General features: G+C 38.5%; 1 protein-coding gene across 1 annotated transcript in view; it reads left to right on the top strand.

Moving 5' to 3' along the window:
• The first annotated feature begins 285 nt into the window (after positions 1 to 285).
• GHR (growth hormone receptor) overlaps positions 286 to 23,055 on the top strand; it is a 150,270-nt gene continuing 127,500 nt past the window's right edge. The window contains exon 1 of the mRNA XM_085043092.1: positions 286 to 425. The gene's annotated coding sequence lies outside the window, so the exon portion shown is untranslated. The remainder of the gene's footprint in view (positions 426 to 23,055) is intronic.

The following is a 23,055-nucleotide window of genomic DNA, read 5'->3' as shown; positions in this document are numbered from 1 at the left end:
TTGTAAAGATGATGAAGTTCATAAATCCTGGGAGAGAAATAACCTATTTTTTAAGTCCTCATAACAAAATACAAGCAACTGAAGAAAGGGCCTCTTAGATGAAATAATGGCTTTGTGTCACGCTGTGTAAGCAATCCGCGCTCCAAGGCCATGCAGGGGACATGTTGACACAGGCGGATGCAGATAGGGCATATCTCTCTCACCCCCGTTCTGGCCAGGCAGGTGCACACCAGCTTCGGTCAGGAACCCTTGAACTCGTGTAAACACACCGCAAGCCCATGCTTTCCCCCTTTGAAGACTTTTATTTTAGGTCCCGCAGCGCTGCTGTGCAGCCTCGGCCCGGCAGCCGGCTCCCAGGCCAGGCCCGAGGGGTACGGGACAGAGACGGGGAGATCCATCAGCCTGGCACAGCCTGTGCCCTCAAGGTAGGAGCATGGAGACTTCTGTAGGGGCTCAGGTGACCAAACCTCCACCTGATCCAGGTGGTCATCCCTGCAGGCTGCAGGAGAAAGCATGGGGAATCTGGAACTCGCATTTCTAAAGCAGTGGGCCTGTCAGAAATCCTTGTCTGGAGGGTAGCTGCTCCTGTCTCCCCTGCAGTGAGACAGGAGGGGCTCCGTTCCTGCAGTTTATCAACTGAAAAAACACTCAATTCCAGTTTGAGCTGATGATTGGGCTGAGGCTGGCACTCAGGTAGCGACCATCTGGATCTGTCTCTCTCTGCTCAAATGCTCTTTTTTCCTCTCATCTGCACTGAAGGTGGTGAGGAGAGAAAATGTGGTCGGGGGGAAGTTTTAACAAATCTACAAAGCACAAAGGATCTCTGCAGATGAAAATACACTTTCTGTTTTCAGAACTGAACAAAAAGCTGAAAGAACAGGCCTTTAAATTCTATTTTTTTCATGACAATTCTGTGATATGCCTAGAAATTTGACATTTAATTTTTACAATTTTTTTCTCTTTTTTTTCCATTGAAACTTTCTTTTTGGGAAAATAATTTCAGTTTTATATTTGTGCATAACATTTTATCCTAGTCTCAGCAGCAAAAAGATGAAAATACAAATGTGATGTGTGGCATTACTTTGAGAAGAAAACTGAATTAAATGTATACCATTTGAAATAACATTTTTTGCTAGGTAAGCAACACAGGATATCTCTTCGCTCTCTCATAATTGCATTCCACTGCACACAGAGACAACAGAGGTTAAATAGGTGGTGTGATGATGTTGCATTTGAGGAAAAATCTTCAGCAATTTACGTGCTAATCACATCATCTTAAAACTGTTTTCTCTAAATCAGTTTCTGGAGATTCTGTCAGTGTTAGTTGCAAGACTTAGCTGATCTTGATCTAACGCAGGAACTCCCTGGGCATTCATGGCCTGTTCTGAGGTCCATGGTGGGGCTTCACAGCTGTGGCACACTTGCCTTAAGGTAAATCCAATTCTTCCAGGAATGGTCAAGTGTTGAAACATGAGGTATGTTTAGGAATGCAGTGATTTTCCTGGCTCAGTCATGCTTACTGCTAAGTGTAAAACGCTTGAATCCTCCACTGCAGCTCTAGACATTTTTAAACATTGCTGGAGTATTTACAGTTCATCTGAAGTGTACAGAAGCTGTAGTTTCCCTACACTGGGAGCAGGAGTACCTGGGCTTCATGAAGGTCTTGTGGTCTTGTGTCTGTTCAATCTAATATCTCAAGTGCGTCTTTTAAGTCTTGTCAGACCTAAAGTTTCCCTAAAGTTGACAACAGATTTCTTAGACACATAGATTTTGACTTATTTTATCTATTTGTGTTTATTTCCACATAAGACCAAAATTTTTGAGACATAGAATGAGAGAAGGGAGATTTTACTTAGGGAAGAACTATAAAAGATTTTCGCATTTCTTACAAAATAAAAGAAACACAAATATTTAATTTTGAATCAACTACAAATGTTTCAAAATCTGTATCCACAAACTTAATAATTTTGGTTTTCTCTCCTGTGTACTTAGCCCGTTTTATAAAATAATGGGGGGGATGATGGTTCTTCTTTTTAAAAAATGTGAATCAGCTTATAAATGTAAGTAATTTCAAATTTAAAAAAAAAAGCCTGGTTTAGGCATGTCTAAATGATGTATTTTATTTGCAGCAACTTAAAAAATTTTTTAGTTCTTTTTCTGATCAAAATTGTTTATTGAAATAATCTCATTTCAATTAATATTTCAAATCTACATTTGACTAATTTACTGTCAAAACATTAAAATTATTTATCTATAGTTACAAACAACTAATGCTGTCTGCAAAAATTGAAACTGGTTTTGGTGGCATGTAGTTTAGTCACTCTACCACAGTATTGTTAATTTTTAGAAGAGTTGAAAAGTCTGAAATATTTGGGATTTCTCATTCTTGAACAACTACATTCTATCAGAGCTCTAATTTTAGCTCTATTTATGGTTTCTGTCATTATACTATCAAATATTTTTATAACGTATTTGCCATAAAAGCAAAAGTGAACTCTTTGGGAGATACAACACGTTACACAAGTGTACTAAAAATTATGCAGGGTCACTGTCATGGTTTTGTAATAATCAAATCCTTTGAAAACTCCATCAGCTCTACCCCAATTATTTCTTACTTCAGTGATGTATGTTGACCTTATTTATACTCCTGTCTATAGTGAGGCTAAACTGGTGAAAACAAATCTGTGTAAGTTCTGTAGACCCAGCACTGCAGTCTGTACATCTCTTAATGGAATTCCAGAAAACTCTTAGTCTGCATTTCCCCAGAACCTAGGCAAATGGCCTGAAAATTTTGTCACAAATCTTAGCAAATGGAATATGCTTTGAGTATGCCAGAATCAGAGAGACTCAGCCATGAATCTTCACATTACCACATAGTTTTCTTTAGCTGAGATGTGGAAAGCATACCGAGAATTTGCCCAGAGCTTACTAACTACTTGAACAACAAGGTAGTTGTATCAGATTAGAATATTCAGGTGACTTTGTGAAAAAATAATCAGGTATTTAGTGGCTAGAATGAGAGCTTAAACACCTATGTTTGATTTGGTTATTGCCTCATAACAGAAATAATAAGTAAGTTACATTTTTTCAGAGCAAAATAATTTGCATTAAAATTGTAAATCCCAGTTTATCTGGAATACAAGCCTACATAATGCAAGACTATCAGAAGTGCACTTGTAGTGTTCAGCAAGGTGATATGGCATTTGTCACTAAGTGGTGACATTATTTTATCTCTTAACTAAAATACCTAAGGCATTGGATGTCCTTGTCTGTGCTTCTTCAGTTAGTTTAGCAAGTTAGAAAAACTGGTATCTTGTAAATTATTGGTTCTGACTGCTCCATGGTGCTTGGTCTTAGGAAGCTCAGACATCCCAAACTGTAAGGTCCACCCTTAGTGACCACCTGCATCCAGTGTGGCAGAGAAGTATTGCAGCCATAAGAACATGGAGCAGAAAGCAGCCCCTGCCCTACAAAGCCTGTGGGATAAGCAGAGGAAGGAGTGCACAGTGAGTCAGTGATTGATCCAAAGTCACATGTGCAACTACTGGAAAAATCAGGAGTTCCCTATTTTACCTATTAACTATTTCTTTACCCAATACTCTGTTATTACTGCTATTCAAAGTCATTAGTTCTGAAAGAGGAGTACCAGTCAAATGGAAAGGCCATAGTGCTTAGAGTTCTCTTAAGCACTTTGTTAAGCTCTTTAATCCTGTTTTACATGTTAAATATTAGAATTGAGATATGATTTAAAAATTAATGTATGAAATGAAGTGCAACCAGACAAACAAGTAACAGCAAGTTTAGCAAAGAATGAACTCTTGAATCTAAACTAAAATTGAACATTTCCTTCCATTTGGGAATAGGAAGATAATATAGAAACATTATATATCAACTTTAAATGAAGAAGAAATAGTATTTTCAGGACACTGATTACTAAGTCATTTTTCTACCTAAATCTCATCTGTGGTATTTCACTATCTGATGCCATTTTCTTCTTTCTCTCTCTCCATATGCAATGACAGAAAAAATTGATGCTGTTGATTTTTTATGCACTATGTAGCTGTTGTAGTTCTGTCTTCTGCTAATATAAACCAGCCATTTATTGCATTTCTAAGGAAAAAAAAAAAGAGAAAAAACACTGATGAGGTGGACCCCAAGGATCTCAAAGTCTGACTCTATTTGCAATTACTAGGGAGATAAGAAATAATCCAGGGACAAAGTAATAGGGGAATAGAAGAATGGAACAGATTGAAGAGAGAAATAGATGTCCACATAATTTCTGGAAAATAATGTTTCTAACTGCCTGCAGTGACCAAGAAAAGAATGCAACTGTGGTAGGGTATTATAACGATGAAGAACTACTCTTATGCATAAATGAAAGGGCTTTAATCACAAGTTTAACATTTTTAGGCTAGACAAGGTGTTCTACAGTATTGCTGCTTAACTTTCCATAGAAACAACATGTATTTGTCAATCTAATATAAATATATTACCATTTCCTAATTTTAGAAGAAATAATATTTTAATTTTGCCTGAATATTCAGGAAATAATGTGATACTAACTCATGCCTAATCTTCAAAACATTGATTTTCTTGCTTATTTTATCTAATTTAAAAGTGTCTCCAGCTGCAACTGAGGCTTTCATTCAGACCTGTGGCTTAATCTGTTTGTATTGGTGCACATTGCTGTCATCAGGTTAAAAGGTACCTGTTCTCAGAATAAGCAATATTTGTCATCCTCCTGATGATCTCCCCTTCTTCCCAAGACTATGAATATGCAAAATTTAATCTTCTAATCTCAGGTAATTGGAGTAATTGGCTCCAGTGTGGCTGCAGAGCTGAGAAGGTTTACACACACATACCAAAAAAAAAAAAAAAAAAAGGATCCAGAATGTATGCAACCTGTGGCACAAAAGAACATGAATATTTCAAGCAATATGCACAGTAATAGAAAATTTTGCAACTTGAAATAACATTGAAAATTTCTTTGAACTTATACTAACATATACAGGTATGAACACTCATATTATAGAAACACAAATATTAATTTTTAAAATTTTTGGAAATATCAAATATACAAGCTCTTTGTGTTCTTTGACAGTATAAGACAGCTGCAAAACATGTCCAGACAACACATTAAGTACTTAAGAAAAAATAAGCTATGTTAGTGTTTCACAGCAGTGATGAATGGTTCTCATCAACTCTTCATGAAGCCTCTCCCTTCTTGGGCAGCTGAATTCTTTCACCCAAAGCTGGCATCTTTATTTCTTCACTGACAGCCAGAAGACTGCCTGTGAACTGGGGGATTCTGCAGGCATGAATGGCTTAGGTATGCCTGCTTAGACAGGAACCCAAGCCCTAGGTTTTATTCTGTCTTATTTCTAGCTTTTTTTTTCTGGTGAGTATTATCCTGGTGCTAATCACAGTGTGACTTTTAAATTTTCTGTACTAAGAAATTTCCAGCCAGGAGGAAAGCAATGTCTTTTTCTTATTCTCACTGGCAGCAGTAGTTGTCCTTCAAGCAGCTCAGCTCTCCTGCTGCTCCTGTGACGACTCAGGCTCTTACATGCATTGCACAGCATGACCATGGCATGAATGGCAAGAGAATGAAAAACACCTATCTTCAAAAGAGTCACCAAGTCACCACACCACACCTTGCAAAAAAATTTGTCTTTAAACATTGTATGCACATCATCTGTGCTTATAAATACTTCTGCGTGAAAAAAAATTACTTTGCTGATGCCTGTAGCATTTCTTACACCAAGTGTTTACTGCACAAAGCCATGCTATGCACAGTGCCGGTTATGCTGACGAGATAGTGATAGCAGCCCTCATCTGTTTCTAAATGGCTTGTTTTATTGTTTGTGGTCATTTAACCTCCTAGACTTTTCTGCAATAATCTCAAAATGATAGAAAGTGAGATGACAAGATGTACATTCTAATGTATTCATAAAATCCTAGTGATACCGTTGCTTAGCAGTACATCAAATCTTTTGTCCTCCTATCAGCCTGAAGAGGTCCTTTTTCAAACACTTTGTAAAAATATTAATTTGTCAGAATTCAAGTGTTTTGCTATGTAGCAGTAATGTTGAAGGATTGATAAGTGTGAGTTTAAATAACAGACTATGGCAATCACCTCTATTGATTACAAGAACCCTTTAGGATTCCTCTTTTAATTGGTGCTGCATTTGTTCCACTGCCTTGAGAATTGTTATGACAATAGTTATGGCTGCAATTGAATAGAGAGCGATAGCAGAGAAATACTCATGCCTCGATTGGTCTTGCATTTCTTTTATTAGATTAATACAAGCACCTCTCAAGCATCTGCAAACTCTTGCAAGAAAAAATGTGCTCATATGTCAAAAATCCCAGTCATCTGAAGGGTGCAGTTTGGTGCCACTTACATGCCAGCCTGTCGACTCTGAAGTTGTCTCAAAATGATTTCTGGAAAAGAAATACAAATCCTTTCTGTTATGTATGCTAGGGAAAGAAAAGAGAACAATGAATATTTTTTATCATACAACATGATCAACAATGTTACTCTAATAATTACAACAGTATTATAATTGGCATATAGCCTGACTTTTCTTCTGAACCTTGGATAATTGGGAAAAGGTTTTAAATATAGTCTTTGAAGCAGATAGACTTTTAAAAAAATTTAGTTATCCTAAAATTCCCTCTTCTGGTTCCACCAGGGATTAATACTTTGCATGGTTATAGGCACATAGTTACTGAATATTCATATATAAACTCATCTGGACATTACAAGTCCGGAATTCAGCTTCATCCTAACGATTGCAAAGGTTGGGCAACATTTGAGGTTTAGGTATAAATGGGCAGTACTGTTTCATAGGATGTAACTGACATACAGACATATTTTAAGAAGAACTATTCATTTGAATAGACTATCTTTTGAAAGCCTCATCAGTTGAATCCTGCATGAAGTACAATGGAGAGTTAAGCAGATTAAGTTCAAAGAGGAGGGTAGAGAGCAAGGAAGGGCCTGGACTGGCACTCTCTGAGTCCTGGAAGGCTAAGAGGATTCTAGGTCAAATAGCTGTAAATAGGCAGGCACATGCTGTGAACCTGTGTTGGGGGAACATTTTCCACAGAACTTTTCAGTGGTAAATCACCCACCATTTTAGGATCTTCACCTAGTTTTGTTCAGAACAAGAACCTGCTTTGTTCCCCACCTCAGTGCAATATACTCTCACTGAAGCAGTATAGTCATGTAGACAAGATGAAATTATTTTAGTATATCAACTTTACATCTGAATGGACATGAGATTGTCTGATAGGCTTGGACTATGTTAGTCTATGTAACACTATACTTTTCTTGCTAGTTGTGTCCAATTCTGTGCAATTTTGAATCTCAGAGAACAAGCTTTTTTGTCACAGGTCCTTTTTTTATCCCTAATAATTCTTTGGATGCTTTTTCTGTCTTTAAATTAACATCCCTTTAATGCCCTGAGATAATAATTGGTGTAAGCAGAATAGTAAAGTTAATCAAACGTAAACGTCTCCAGTGCTGGAAAGCAGTTTTTAAGGAAAGAGCAACATACTAAATACTATTTTATATTGATTTATAACTATAAATGTTATCATTGTGTTTCTGTAAAAACTAAAATATCATTAAATGTTCAATATATTAATATTGCATATTATATATATTACAATTTGTTAATTACATAAAAATATAATGAACAATTAATTGAAATTGCTGTATTGTTAAAGGTACATTATTTAGGCAGTTAATGTTAACTGTGCAGCATTTTGGATAAGAGATTATATGTAAGGGTGTAGCTCTTTTGTCTCTTTATAATATTGCTTACTTACTCTGAATTGCAAAAGTTAAGAAACAGAAGAAATGCCAAAATGGAGTCTGCTTAACCTTTATGTCATCCAGTGTATTACAGTGATACCGAATGTGGTTTGGCAAAACGCAAGCACTGTTGTTATTCAGCTGAAAAAGTCACTTAGATGCACAGAGGAAGTCACTTGGACCTTTTCCTTAGTCCCCTGGAGAAGGTACTTCCATGTTGTAAATGCAAAGTGTGACATAATGTCACAATGTTTGTTTTTGTTCCTGTCACTCATTGTGTGACTTTATCTTGCTTACTATATGTAATCTGAACTTTGTGTCCACAATTAAATGAGTTATTCTCTTTTTTCTGTTTGTTACCATAGGATCAGAGTAGCCTACAAACACAAATGACTTGGCCATCTCAGCTCCTTGACATGGTATTTTGTAAACTTCATAAATACTTGTCCCAAAATTTACAAAAGCAGCCTCTAAACTATTTCATGACCTGTGTTCTTCACCGGAGATGCCTGGAACTTGTTCAATGGCCACCAGTCACTCATGGCATCTGCTGGCTTCAGCTGCATTGACTTGTCAGCATCTGTGAAATTCAGACTGTGGCTGTCTTGGGCTGGGGACCCAGAAAGCAGGCAGCATATCATTAGTGGTCCAGTCTGGTTGTTTACTTAGTATAAAATGAAAATCCACAGATCTGCAGACTGGAATCAACATGCACCACAGTCTCTACTAATCCTCACTTTACTAAGTTTATAGCTATCTGTTTAAATTCCTATTGTTAACCTCATCCCTTGAAATAATGTATGCAGTCCTTTCCTTTATATATACACAAGCTTCATGGGAAAATTGTAGTGCAATCCCTTCCAAGGGACAGGGTGTGCCAGTCAAATTGAATTCTTTACGTGTGTGCCCTGTAAATGTCAGTATGTCAGTCTTCTCATGGATAACACCAAAAGACATCAAGAAAACACAGAGCTTTTGTGATTAAAGTCTGTTTACTTATTATGCAATCAGAAGTCAACAAACATACTTTATTTAAGCTTTTTTTCTGTGTTAATCTAATGTGAAGAGTCAAAATGTTTTCATTGGAGGAAATGTGATTGCATCTAGGTTGTGGTACATATTACTTCCATAAAAAATGTGCTTGATTATAAATGATTATAAATGCTTGATTCGAAAGAAAATGTTTCTTCACAGAACAAGTCTGTCAGAACTTTGTTTCACATCCTCTTTTATTTGAAGAGTCATTAAATAATCCTTTTAATTCTTTGCCTTTGATAATGGTAGTATTTTAAGGTTTTCTTTCCTGGTTTTTGCTTTTGTTTTTACATAAGTAATTTTTTAAAATTAATATTCTGTCTCCCCTCATGGTATGTTTTCTGCCTGTTAGCCTGAAAATTTCTAGAATTTGTCTTTTGTACAACAGTCAAATATCAGTTATCTGGATTACAGATTATTTATGTGAATTATGGAAAGACTGTTAATGTTTGGCACGAGCACAGTTCCACTGTTTCTCACACCAGTTTACCTCTCAGACCAGTGTTGCCACTGTCCTGCAGCAAAACACAAGAAAAAAAACCACCCTGGCAGATGCAACCTGGTTTCCACCAATCCCATCCAGGTCAGGTGCCTCCTGATCTCATTTTGAAGACCAGGGCTGTTGGGGAGTACAAATACAGCACACCCCACAGATCTCTGAGTCCCAGAACCTTGTTGGGTTCAATGCAAACCCATGTGAACACCTGGACCTGGCTGGGCTTTAGCACAGTGTTGAGTCCAGCAAAAAGCCAGAAGCTTAGGAGAGAAATGAACACATGGGACAGGGCTGGCCCCTGCAGAAAACATTATCTATGATGTATTTTTTCATCTGAAGACTCATTCCATGCTCCTACTTATTGTACCCGAGTCTCCCACTTTCTGGCTTCCAGGAGGAAGTGCTGCTTTGAATGCAGCACAAGGGCATATGCTAGGTTTTGCATTTGCACTGTTCTATGTGATGCCAGACACAAAAACTCCATCCAAAGCACCAGGGATAGCACAGAAGTGCATTGTAGTTGCTCTGTGCAAGGGAGATGAGGTGAAAATTTGTTAAACTAGAGCTAATAAAGACTATTTGTTTCCTGGTGGAGACACTGGTGGTGATTTGAACCACATTCTCTCTGAGCTAGACATCCTTCATGCAGTGCACTCCTGCAGACCTTCCTCTTTGATATGTAGATTGTAGAAGGTGTGGCTATATATTCTGAATTTATGTGTCCAGTTTACATGCTAAGAGTCACAATTCAAAGGTGCCTAGATTCCTCCACAGGCTGCTGTAGAGAATTTAGGCTCTTGAATTCAGGTGATGGTTGCCAAGCAATCAAAATTGCAAGTAGATGGTACATATATTAAGCAAATGGGGTTCAAATCACACTATGCCCTTGTGTTCTATTACCTAGAAAATTACTTCAGAAATAATTACTCTGAATTCTGAAATTTGCTAGAAAAACAATGTAGTGTTGAAGTTTCAGCTCACTGTTCTCCTTACTGGAGATGTTCTTCAGTTCAAAGTAAACAGAAGTAGAAATACTTTTTAACTACCAAAGTACTCACCGTGGGCAGGGACTTGTCTGGGAGAAGAATCCTGTCTTGGCACCTGTTGACAAAGAGGGGATGTGAACAGCTGCACCAGACATCATTTACATGCAAGATGTGCAATAACTTAGGGCACTTTTAATAGACAAAAAAATTATAAAGCTGAAGTGATTGTAGGACTACAACTCATGTCTGGAAACTTCCAGAAATGAAATCTTTGACAAATATTCCCATGGACAAATGCTGCTTTGACAGTGGCTGCAGCCAGCAACAGTAGGGTGAAACTTGAGACAAGTAAAAATCATGGCCAATAGTGGCCATTTTTGAAGAGCAAATTTATATTTCCCGTAAGAGCAAAGCACTGAAGTAGTCTCCTGGAAGGCCTAGAAGAGCTCACAGGCTGAAGACCAACAGCAGCTGAGAAAGTTCTCTGGCAATGATGACAGATGTGGGTAGGAAGGCAGCAAGAGTGGTGGTAGAGTTGAGGAGCAGCACAAATAACAAAAGCTGCCTTTTACCCAGCAGTAAATGCCCTGGTGTTCCACATATTGCAGAGACTGACTATTTCAGACACTTCTCAGCTTAGATACGGAGGTTAGTCTACATTTGGACTGCTGCCATGAACATGTGAAAAGGTTAGTAATATTGACATGACTTACTTTGTAGGTTAATTTTTTATCTCTTACTGGTTTGTTTATTTATTGCGTTTCTTTATCCTCTCATTAAAGTTATGTTAATTAAAATCACTTTGACTGGCACAGGTATTCCTTACTCTTTTGTGCCTTATTTCTCAGGTTTCTGAGAGGGAATCTTAAAGCACAGTTTCTTACGCTTTCAGAAGGAACTGATAGAGCTTGTGTTGGCTTCTTGTAAGTGCTAATGTGCACAGCCAGTTTATGATTCATACTTCCTAGCCAGCTACAAGCTTCCAATTCATCTTTATCTTCCATGACAAGACCTGGAGTTGAGTCCAACACCTTCCATACTTGCTAAATTATTTCTTTACACTTTTGGAAACTCTTACTGCACAGATGTTGCACAGTTACTTATCACAGAAAGTCTGTGCAATTACAGCACGTAGTGTCAGTCTGAAGCTGTATTTGTCATTGTAGTACTTTCCCCTGCATTTGTAACTGCTTTCCTGGCTGTGTGGGTTTGTGGATGTATCCAAACCCACTGAAATCAGTATAAAGGTTTTATGACTGGTGGGACTTGGATTTTATCTTTCAGGCTATAAACCAGTTAGTCAAATATACATGAAAATCACAGAGATGTTTTGAAGTACCTGCATAGTGCCTACTAAATTAAGATCAATTAATCTGATAGGAAGACAGATTTCTTTCTAATGAAAGGGTTAAGTAATCCTTTTGCAAAACTCCTTCACGGCTTTTTATGGTGATGTTTTGTATTGCACCTATATAAGTTTCCCTGGCTCACTTAATCACCATTTACATAAATGGATCCTCTACTACGGATGTGGTTAAAGGAAAACATGCCACATGTGGATATCCAACCAAACAGAAACTAATGTAGAGCGGAAATGAAGTTCTGGAATACAGAAACAATATAGGGGCAGTAATATTGTTGCTCAGGATTGAAAGTGATTAAAATGAATAGCAAATGTGGTGAGGTTGAACATGATTTAGAGTGTGTACTGGAAGAACAGTGTCAGGAGCAACTGCTCATCATTTCAGATTAAGTCCTTGCTATTAATGTAACTATTACAGGGTGTAGCCTATCCATCTCCCCCCAACAGCATTGACAGAGGCTATGAAAATTCCCACAGGATAAAACCTGCTTTAGCTCAAGTTCATGGAAGGGAGTCTTTGCCTTACAGCATATTAATCTTGTGGAAATTTGATTTTTAGCTTCTGAAACAGATTTAGTTTTGTATGTAAGACTAACAAAAAAGGCTTACTGCCTGTTGTCCTTAAGGAAGGAGAAGCTTTTGTTCTTGCAATGCTCTGTTTTTCTTGTGGGGCAGAAGACTTACTGTAAAATTTAACCTAGGAGTACCAAGAACCCAGAACCTGAAAAGATGGATATAAAAGTTCCAAGGAATGATGATGCTGCATGAATGTGAGAGAGCTGGAGGTTATGGGAACCATGAAAAAGAAAAACTGGAAATTTAGATGTTATGGTGTTCAAAGGGGAAGAAATGTGGATGGATAAGAGCATCAAGAAAAGGAATGAACAGTGACAATTGATAATACAAGTTGTAGGCAAGCTGAAGCATGCATATTCTGAATAAAAAACAGGAGAGGACTGCATGGACAGATTCAGGCTAGGATGACATCAACAGAAAGAACAGCAGAGGAATAAGGGTTTCCCCTTACCAGCCTTTTACTGTCAAGGGATATAAACAAGAGGGATTTTTTTCATTTTTCTTTCACTATCAAGATAGAAAGGCAGATATTCCCACTACCCTTCCTCTGAAAAAAAAACCACATAAAACTGGATCTCTTGAAATTTGTATTAAGAATTAGTATCAAAAAGAATCTTTCTAGAAAATGGTTGCAAGCCAATTCCTTAGCATACTCTTTTTACACAGCATTTGAAGGTCATTCATCAGAAAGTTGTAAGATTATTGCAATATTAATCTACTAGTTGATTTCTGAAAATTATTTTCACTGACTTGCAAGACTAGGCACTCAAAACTACAGAAGCTTCAATTCACATGTTCAGACTAATTTTTTTTCCCTCCATTTGGTATCTATACGACATCTGAGCTTAACCTGGAATGAACTTTTAACTTCTCTGGAGTGTGTTTTGGAGTTGGGGATGGGGTTTTTTGGTTGGTTTGTTTGTGTGTTTGTAGTTTTTCTTTTCTGTCAAAGGCTGTTGAGACTCATGTCTTAAAATAAGCTAAGCAGTCTCTGTACTGTTTTAACCAATTAGAAAGACATCTCGTACATGCCATCCAACGAAATCCCTAATGCAAGAGGGATTCTACACTCAGTCTACATTCTACAGTCAGTCAAGTGCTTTCTTTCTCATATGATTTTCTGTCCTTCCATCTGAGAACTTACAGGTTTATTTACTTAATTTATTAAAGATATTTGTATTTTGTACTCTGAACTTTACTGTTCACCTGAGCAGCTGTATTCAACATGGACACCTGTAAAGGAGAAGTGTTCATATGCTGCTGTATTTCTGATGAACAGTATTTACAATAGAAAATGCCTAGAATTTCTGACAACTTTAAAAAAAAAAAAGTCAAATTTTGATGTTATTATCAGCAATAAATCAGTTTTTAGTCAGGAAAGATTACTGTGGTACAATCATGAAGCCGATGCTATTGCTACCTTGGAAATTACTACAGATGTAGATTTCAACAGTGTTGCTATACCACGAGGTTGGTGCTCTTGTGCCAGTCCTCATGCCGGAGCCCAGAAACATCTGCATTGCTTCTGCTCTTAAAATCTACCTCAAAAGGGGCAAAAGTCGCTAAGTAGTTTCATCTTGAAAATTAGTGCTGTAGCTAAAAATGGATAATTGCCTAATTTCAGCCTACAGTGTGGTACAATTTGAATGCAAATATTATAAATGTTAAGTGATCAGTTCTCAAGGTGTGCTGGAGGTTGCCTGTGACTTTAACCTACAGTCCTCAGCTGCTGTTTTAAGGTCAGCTTGTCTTTACAAATCTTGTCTGTATGTTTCTTTATGTGTTTCCAGTTAGTCATTGACTTACAATGACAGTGCAGTGGGAGTTGCTGTCTCTCATTGGCAAGTGCATCTTCTTCACTTGGAGACCAGCCCACTGTAAGAGGAAACAACCCAACAAAATTACAATTATTCTTTTTGGCAATTTCTCAAATGATGTACCAATTGTCTTTATAACTTCTTGTTGGAATGAGATGTACCTTCTTGGTCTTTTACCAAAAAATGCAAGAGATAAGAAATCTTTCTTCAGAGTACAGAATATATCAACTGCCTCTTGAAACCAAGTACAATAAAGTGGAAATATTAATAGGAAAAATTAACCAACATCTTCAGTAATATTTGGGGCTGCAAAATACTCATGGCCAATTCTCTGAATCATAAACTACTTCCTCTAAAGTTTTCAGTAAGTAATTCGGGAGAGGATCTAACTCATTTCTAGATATTCTAGTTCCTGCAGTTATCAATGATCTCTTTGCAGCCAGTAGGGATAGACAAATGTGTCCGGGGATGAAACTTTTTAAATCTCTCCCTCTGGAGACCTCATTTCCCATCCACGAGCAGGGAGAAGGCACTTTGCTGCATTGAAAATCTATTCCCCACGAGGATAAGTGTACTGAAGAATGTCAGGCATTTGCACTTTGACACTACAGCTGTGTCAGTGCCGGACACAGACCACGTTACGGAGGCTTCGCAACAAAAATGTCAGCAAACTTACTGTGTTGGGGTAACTGTGTGATAGGGAATAGAGTTTGTCTTGGCCCATGCTTCTGAAATTTCCTTAGGCTTTAGTGATGGTTGAGGAGCCAGAGGCTGTGAGCACAGTAATTACTTCCTTCAGATAGTGAAGAACTGAGAGCCTATTTGTGCTCAGAGATGAGAAGAGCTCTGAAAGCCAGATGAACTCAAGCAGAACACAAAAATGGGAAATGAATGGTGGTGCCAACTGATCACAGGCACTAATGGGGGTTTCAGTAAACTGAGTAGAAAGCAAGAATTACTGCAGAGCAAACAACAACTCTTCAATACAAAGACAAGCACATTCCATGTAAAGGCCTGACTCTCTGAGGAATCTGGAGGGAATGTAGTCTTTTGAAGATTGCCTAAGAAAAAGTGCTCAAAGTTCACAGGCAGACTTAATCAAAGCAAGTCACCCATTAAGACCTTCTTCCCATCCCAAGTACCTCAAGGCATATCTCCTTTCTGCACACAGAAAAGAAGGCTTTTCTCTATAATTTCTTTAGTGATGAGTGATTTTATCACAAAACTACCATCAGAAAGCCAGTTATGTGTCACTTTTATGCTAGTGTTGCAGTTTTTTGGTGGGTTCTGTCATTTGTTTGGTTTGGCCTGCTTCTGGCTGAGGATAGGATCTGTGTCATGGACTGCTGTGTTCATTTCCATCACCCATTCTGCTTCACTTCCTAAATCTTGAGCAGTCTGGTAAGGCAGGATGAAAAGCTCTCTTGCACTGGCAGAGCAATGGCACTCTGCATACAGCATCCTACAGTGAAACCTTCTATTCTCCCAGAGCTTCGATGCTGATGTCCAGAGCAAAATTCTGTTAGTGGTGGTGTGGAGCATGAGTGTGATAGGACTCACTTCCCAGGCTACCCAACTGTTTGGAAAGGAGGAAGGGTGAACTGAATCACCCAGCCTAGTAGAGTCACAGCCTAGCAGAGTCAAATCCAAAGACGGTATTTGTCAAACTTAAACAGCCAACCCATGTGTTCGTGCACCTTCTAAGGCCTTTTCCTTTACCAGGGTAAATCACTGTATTAACCATTCTCTCACAGTTACTGGCAGTGATGCTGCCACCATCATGTGGAATAGCTTCTGGTAGGGAAAAACAGGGATCAACCAGTGTCTAGTTGGAGGGACAAGGCCTTTATTTAAATGCCCTTGAGGTACCTTGGTCACAAGACAGTCTGGCAGGGAGGCACTCATGCTACTCCCAGACTCTGCCCAGACTACAAACAGGGGTCATGTCACAAACCCTGCCGACCTGGGAACTCTGCTGGTATTTATCATCCCAGTACACAGTACACTTGCCAGCCCAATGAATTAAGTAGCTCTGGGGTGAAGTTGCAACACAGTAGGCTCATTAACTTATTGTGAAATGAGCAGAATGTTATGGAATAGCACAGAAGATCAGCAGAGGATATACAGGACCAACATCCCTGTTGTCCCTGCAGGCAGGATTATCAGGTAATGGCATACCTTTAGTAAGTCTTGCTGCTTCCGACACTTTTAGGGACATTGCTCTAATTGCTGTGTTTAACTAGTTTTGAGTCCCTGATTTTCTTGAGTCCTACCTTTCGGGCCAATTTTTGATGCTTATGAAACAGTAAGGAGAAGAATGAGTATTGTGATGGTCACAGCAGCAATTTTTTTCTGCCCTTCCAAGCTGCATTTCACATTCAATAAAAATTTCATGGACTGTGCCTTTGAAACAGAGGAGGGGAGCCTCATCCATCTCAAGGATGATGGTTTGATTTAAAAAAGGAACGAAACCCCTACATTAATAGATGGAAGTCAGCTGTTCTGCTGTCTATCAATGGCCAGGACATGGATAAATAAATAGCTAGAGTGCACAAATAATGGTAACATTGCTCTTAATAACTCAAGGCATTACAAAATATGTTGTTAGACTACATTATGGGAACTTGGAGGAATTTTTTTTACTTATAAGGAAATACAAGAGGCAATTTTGGGATGGGCAGAATAATGGCTCAATACTCTGAAAGGGAGTGAAAAAGCAGTGAGAGACATACCAGCAAAGGAAATTTCCACATCTAATGTCTCAAAGGACTTCCATCATATCTCTAGAGAAGGCAGGAAGAGGTAGTAACCATGGACTAAGCTGGCAGCCTTCTGAGGGAGAAAGAACAAAACGTTGAGCTAGGGAAGAAAAAGGAGAGCTAAATATTAAAAATGGTAAGAAAGACAATGTTCATATCAAATTCATTATTTGGAGTATAGTGATACAACACTTACAGGATAAAGTGGTACATGTTTGAATGCTGTAAAAAGTCTGGAAATATGAAAGAAAAGTGATCATTCTTACCAGGAGGCAAATGGATCCTTTTCTCCATTTTGAGAAAACATGGAGATATCCAGGCAATTATAGCAGGAGAAAGGACCAAGAATCAGTAAGAATCAAGTCATTCTCATCTGTTGTCATCAAGTGTAACTAGGTAAAAAAATCAGTAAGTGAGTATATTTCAGTCTTATTCTGTCAGCACTGGATTTTGTTTAAGACCTGGCTTTGCAGTTTTATTGGCTCCATATGCTTTGAAAGAGGCCATTTCAGTCTGTGACCCTGGACACTACAGATGTTTATCATTCCTATTTTAACAAAACCACAAGGTCTAGGAATAAAATGGCAAAAAATAATAAGCAGCAAAACTGTAACTAATAGCATTCATTAGCTCATTTTACTATTAATGAAAGCACAGTTTAACATCAATGTTGCTTTTTTGCCTAGTTTAATGGAAAATTTGCTCATTGGACTCAAATTTCACTTTTGTAACAATACTCATGGTCTTAATTTTCTGGGAAAAAAAGTGTGACAGTTATCACCCAGTAGGGACAGATGGGGATTAGACTGTTATACAAAATATTGTGTATATTTGTAAACTTAGTTATTTTGTTTCAATAATTCATGAACAAATTGACTTGAAGTCTTGATAGATATCGTGCAAATGAGACTTGTACAAAAGTTTTGGGTTTTTTCCCTCTAGTCCCACAGCCCTGTTATTTCAAAGCTCACCACAGCTCTCAGCCCTGTTTTGTTCATCAGACACCAAGCCCATTCTTGGGGTTGGTGCTCTCCGACCAGACCCCATGGGCTGTAGAAAGGGACCTCAAATGTTGGCAAGCAAGGACCCATTTAATTATTTATCTCATTAAGTACATGTCTCAGTGCTCAGTGTAGTACCTTTTTGCAGTGGCTGTTCTGCTTGGATTCAGGTGCTGCATTTCTTGCTGCAGATGCTGTGCAGAGCAAAGCTCTCATGAGTACGTGATTGGCCTGGCCCTGTGGTATGGCCCTTATTTGAACTTGGCAGATAAGGAACAGCCAATATTTTAAACTGCAGAGTTCAGAACAGCAACCATCTTCTAGCATTAAGATTTTATGGGTTTTATGATGTAATGATGCAAAAAGAACAAGTAAATTCAAAACAGCATTAAAATTTTGTTTGCATTAAATATCTTCCTTGTCTCCTTTCCCCTAACGTGCTTGTTCAGATGGATCTTCCAATCAGATATATATAAAAAACTTTCAAGACCATAAATAAATCCTGAGAGTGGGGAAGGGAACATAATTTCCCCCACCATGCAATGGGGAAGGAGTTAATTGACTTCCTATAACAGAAAAGCCTGTGAGTCCAAGGTACTGGGCTCATGGGTGCAGAGGCAAATAACTGGATAAGTTACTAGATAAGATACTCTTCCTCCAGAAAATCTTTGAAATTCATAGTTCAATTACAAAAGTGTGCTGGGAATGATCATAAGGAGCCTCAGCCTCTGAAAACATTAACCTGAACTGAAGCAGAGCTGTGCAGCTGAAAGCAGGGAAGGAGAGAGGTGGGATCTGAAAGGGCTAGTAAACACTAGGAAAGAATATTAATGTCTGTACATATTAATGTTTTCCTTTTACATAGAAGACATCCCAGAAAGTGAAGGTTGACATATGGAGCAGCAACTGAAAGGAGCAATTGAGACAATGAGCATAGCCGCTCTAGTAATTTTAATTCCAACTCTGTATTTCTGAACTACAGTCTCCAACAGCTGTGTCCGGATGGGGGAAGGGAAGGTTGTGGTTGGAGATCGCTAGGTGGGAGGAAAGCTCCCAGAAGTTTACACAAAGCACCATTTAAAAGCTGAGTGCATTGACTCAAAGAGAGGTTTTGGTTGAGTTTCATAGACAGAAAACTGGTAGATATTTGCATAGAGTGTGACAAAAAACCCCTTTGTCTTCACGATACCAAGTTTTAAGCTATGGAAATTAATTAGAGACAGCTCAAGTAGGCAGATGGCAATGTCTACATCTGTACTACTAAGTGAAACAGAATCAGTCACTGATGGGCAATGCCCACTCTACATAGCTTTTGGCCATGGTTTCCTCTGGGCCCCCATCCAGTACTTGTATAGTATAATGATTATTTCTGTGCTGTTGCTAAAATTGTGTGAAGGCTCAGGTTTCAGTCTGCCAGACCAGTGTTTTCATACCGTGAAACAGCGGCAATGTGCCGCATACCCCTGATGTGTACCATGTTGCATACCCAGGGATTCAGATACTGCTGGGAGAGTGCTGGAGGACAGTCTAAGAGCAAGGAGCCAGGTCCAGTGGTTTAGTCATCTCCGTAGTTTCTACTGGAAACAGTTCCCAGCCAGTCCTATCCCTCTGGCATTATTTAGCACTTGCTGACTCAGGTCAAAACTATGCCAAAGAGTGTGTTAAGTGAAGGCGGTGATATGGGCCCTAGTGAGCGATCTCATTGCCCAGTCCTGTTTTATTTTTTTGTTACATTTAAATTACTTTCACTAAAAGACAGAAGATAGGACTTGGTACAAGAGGAGTACAAGTGAAGACTGGACGCAGCTCTGTCAGCCATGCTTGGAGAATCAAGGTACACAGCTACATGTACTCCTCCTGGCACTGCCTGTCACACTCCTCAGGGTGGCAAGGCTTCACATCTTCCCCTGTAGCAGTGGCCCTTCTATCCCCAGCAATCACCAGCACCACCAGCACTGCAGTGACTGTGGCGTGCTCTAAAGAAGGCACTGTGAGCAGAAAGATGTATCAGACAGGGGGACTTTATACAAAGATAAGGCAGTATTAATGAGAGAAAAAAGACAATTCACAGAACAGTGTGTTTCACCCACCAAAACCTGTGATCTGGGCCTTGTAGTCCCTGAGGAACCTCAGCAGAGCACAAGGTGGGTCTGAATTGCTGGGAGCTTCCCAGAAACCAAGCACTCTGGATAGTTAAGTTCTCTTGTGACTCTCTGATTTTGTGCTTTGGGTGTTCAGTAATTTGTCATGTTATACATAACAAAGGCTTCCACTATATATTCCTTGTTCATGTGGCTTGGTTTAATGATAGAAGCAGCTGAGTCCTCCTCTCCTTTCACCATCATCCACAGCCTTTTGATGAGTCCAAATTTCTCCCTTGTCTAGAGTTCAGCACCAGTGCAGAGCTATGTCCTTTAAAGTTAGATTGCCCTACTATGTTAGTTATCTTACTCATAAATCCGTTTTACCAATAAGGTCTTTTTTGTGGTCATGTTTTAGGTATCCTTACTCCTCTTGTTGATTTCTTGTATCTCCTCATGATTTCAAATTCTCTATTCCTCCCCAATGCACACACTGAATCTCCCCTCTCTTCCCATGTGAGTAAGCACTTTGGAGACAATGGTGTGTACCTGTATTTCATGATGCCTATCTGTCAGGATGTATGCAGGCTCTTTATGTGATGCTATGCATTAGAGATGCCTGTGTTTCACTTTTCAATAGTTATTCAAAACTTCCCACACTGTTCTGGTTTTACTGTCTCTAAACTTCATTGAAATCATCAGGTGTGAGGAATAAATAAATGAGGCAGTACCAACATATGAGTAGATATACAGTCATGACAGTATTTTGTTGAAACCACTGAAACATGTACATATTAAAGACTGCAATCTTACTGTTGTAATACTTGCTCTGCCTGACCAAGCCCATCCTTCCCAGCTATTTCTCCTCTGCAGGTAAATGGATGGTGCTTGAAAGTTCCAGTCCTGTAGGCAGCTATGAGCTGCCACTTCTTCTGCAGGGTGACATAAACAGCGCCTGTGCTCCACAAGTAACAGAAGCTACACTGTTTTATGAGATGCATCTTCAGAATTACAAAATTCCCTCACATTTCCCTGTCCTTGGGGAAGTTATTGCCTTGTTTAATATTTTGAATTAAATTTCTAGGATGCAACAGGAATATTCCAATATGCCTTTGACCAGGCATGGATTGATCTGAGAGTGAGGGCAGAGGCAAACAGACCTTCAACCCTGAGTCCACAGCCCTGGCTGCTTGCCTCCTCATTGTCAGGCCAATGTCTGCACTACGAGTTATAGCTGAAAACTACTAATTCAAAATTACAGAAGTGAAAGATTGAATTTATGAAAATGGGAAACAGCAGTTTTGTGACAGTTTCTTACTAGAGCAAAACTCCTGGGGTCAAAGTTATTAGTGTTGCTATTAAACAGCAAGTAGCACAAGTCTCAACATAACAGGGACATGCTCTTGGCTGTGTCAACTATTTTATGGGCTTATTTCTTTATGGGCTATTTCTAGATGTGGGCTGTGTCAGAGGTTTTGGCTGGCTGGATATCCAAGCATCTGTTTACAAGTGTCAGGATGGATGGAATGTTATCAAGTACAGTCAAAGGCAACTGGAAAGGCCACATCTATCGGTACTCCACTTCAGGGCTACAATTTGGATTAATAATAAAATAACAAAACAACATTAAGTAGATGTTACTGCCATTATTTGAAGCCATTTAAACATTGCATTTGCAAATGACTTCAAGGCTGCTATCTAAACTGCACTAGACACAAGCAAACAATGAACAACAGAAGCACAATACAATTCAGGATTTTGCTAAAAGACCTCTTTTCCCTGTTTGTCTGTTAGGTCTTTCCAATAGTCAATAACAAAAATCCTGTAAAAAATCTTTGAAGAAAAAGAACAGGGGAACAGCTGCATGCTTAGATTTAATTTTATATACCATGTGTTCATTCTGTATGTGACCTTCTGTATGACTGTAAAGGTATATAAGTCAAAATTGAACAAATTTAATTTAAAAAATTGTGTGCATTGGGGAGGAATAGAGAAGTTGAAATCATGAGGAGATACAAGAAATCAACAAGAGGAGTAAGGATACCTAAAACATGACCACAAAAAAAGACCTTATTGGTAAAACAGATTTATGAGTAAGATAACTAACATAGTAGGGCAATCTAACTTTAAAAGACATAGCTCTGCACTGGTGCTGAACTCTAGACAAGGGAGAAAGTTGGACTCATCAAAAGGCTGTGGATGATGGTGAAAGGAGAGGAAGACTCAGCTGCTTCTATCATTAAACCACACCACATAAACAGAGAATACAAAGTGGAAGCCTTTATTATGAATAACATGACAAATCATTCAACACCCAAAGCATAGAACCAGAGAGTCACAAGAGAACTTAACTATCCAAAGAATGGGTAGGAAAGGAAACATCAGGACATTGATCAATTAGCAAGCTCTATACTGAAAAACATTGGTCACCACTTCTGTTTCTGTGTTAAAAACAGAGAGTACAGGCTCTTCTGAATGTGTTTCTTACCAGTGAAAAGTAGGTGTTTGAGAAAAGAATGATGAAAGGGGACTTGGAGACAGTGACTGAAATTATACAGCATAAAATCTTAAGGAAGAAAATAGAGAAAAAAGAGAAAATCATGGACTTGAAGTAGGCAGGTTTCACCAACTGAAGTCAACAAAAAAGTCCAAGGAAAAAGTAATTAAGTTGTTGTAGCAGAAAACATAAGCTATGCTTCTCAGAAGCGAAATGTACTGAGAGAGATTAGTTTAGTTTTACTTGATCTCAAACTCACAAAGTTCCATCTGAAATGTGGAAATTAGATCAAATTCTAAAACATATAAAATAACAGCACATGTGCATGATCCAGTCAGAAAACTAAGGCATAAACTGAACATGGAGCTAGAAAACACTTTAAAAGGAAACATGCATTAATAATGAGAGAGAGAATTTGTGCCTACTTGTGAGACTGGAGGCAAGGCAATGACATAACTGATGATCCCAAGAAGACTGAAGTATTTAAAACCCTTTTTTGCGTGTCAGCTGCAGACACATCACTAGCATAATTAATATTCATGACAAAATGTTAAGTACTCAATATAAAACAGGGAAGAAATAGTACACAAGAGCATTATTAAATGTTCTCAAGTCAGTCAGA

Source organism: Lichenostomus cassidix, chromosome Z (assembly GCF_008360975.1).
Source record: "Lichenostomus cassidix isolate B80296 chromosome Z, HeHo_3.0, whole genome shotgun sequence".
NCBI lineage: Eukaryota > Metazoa > Chordata > Aves > Passeriformes > Meliphagidae > Lichenostomus > Lichenostomus cassidix.
Note: the sequence above shows the minus strand (reverse complement) of the source record. Positions and strands in the feature narration are given on the sequence as shown.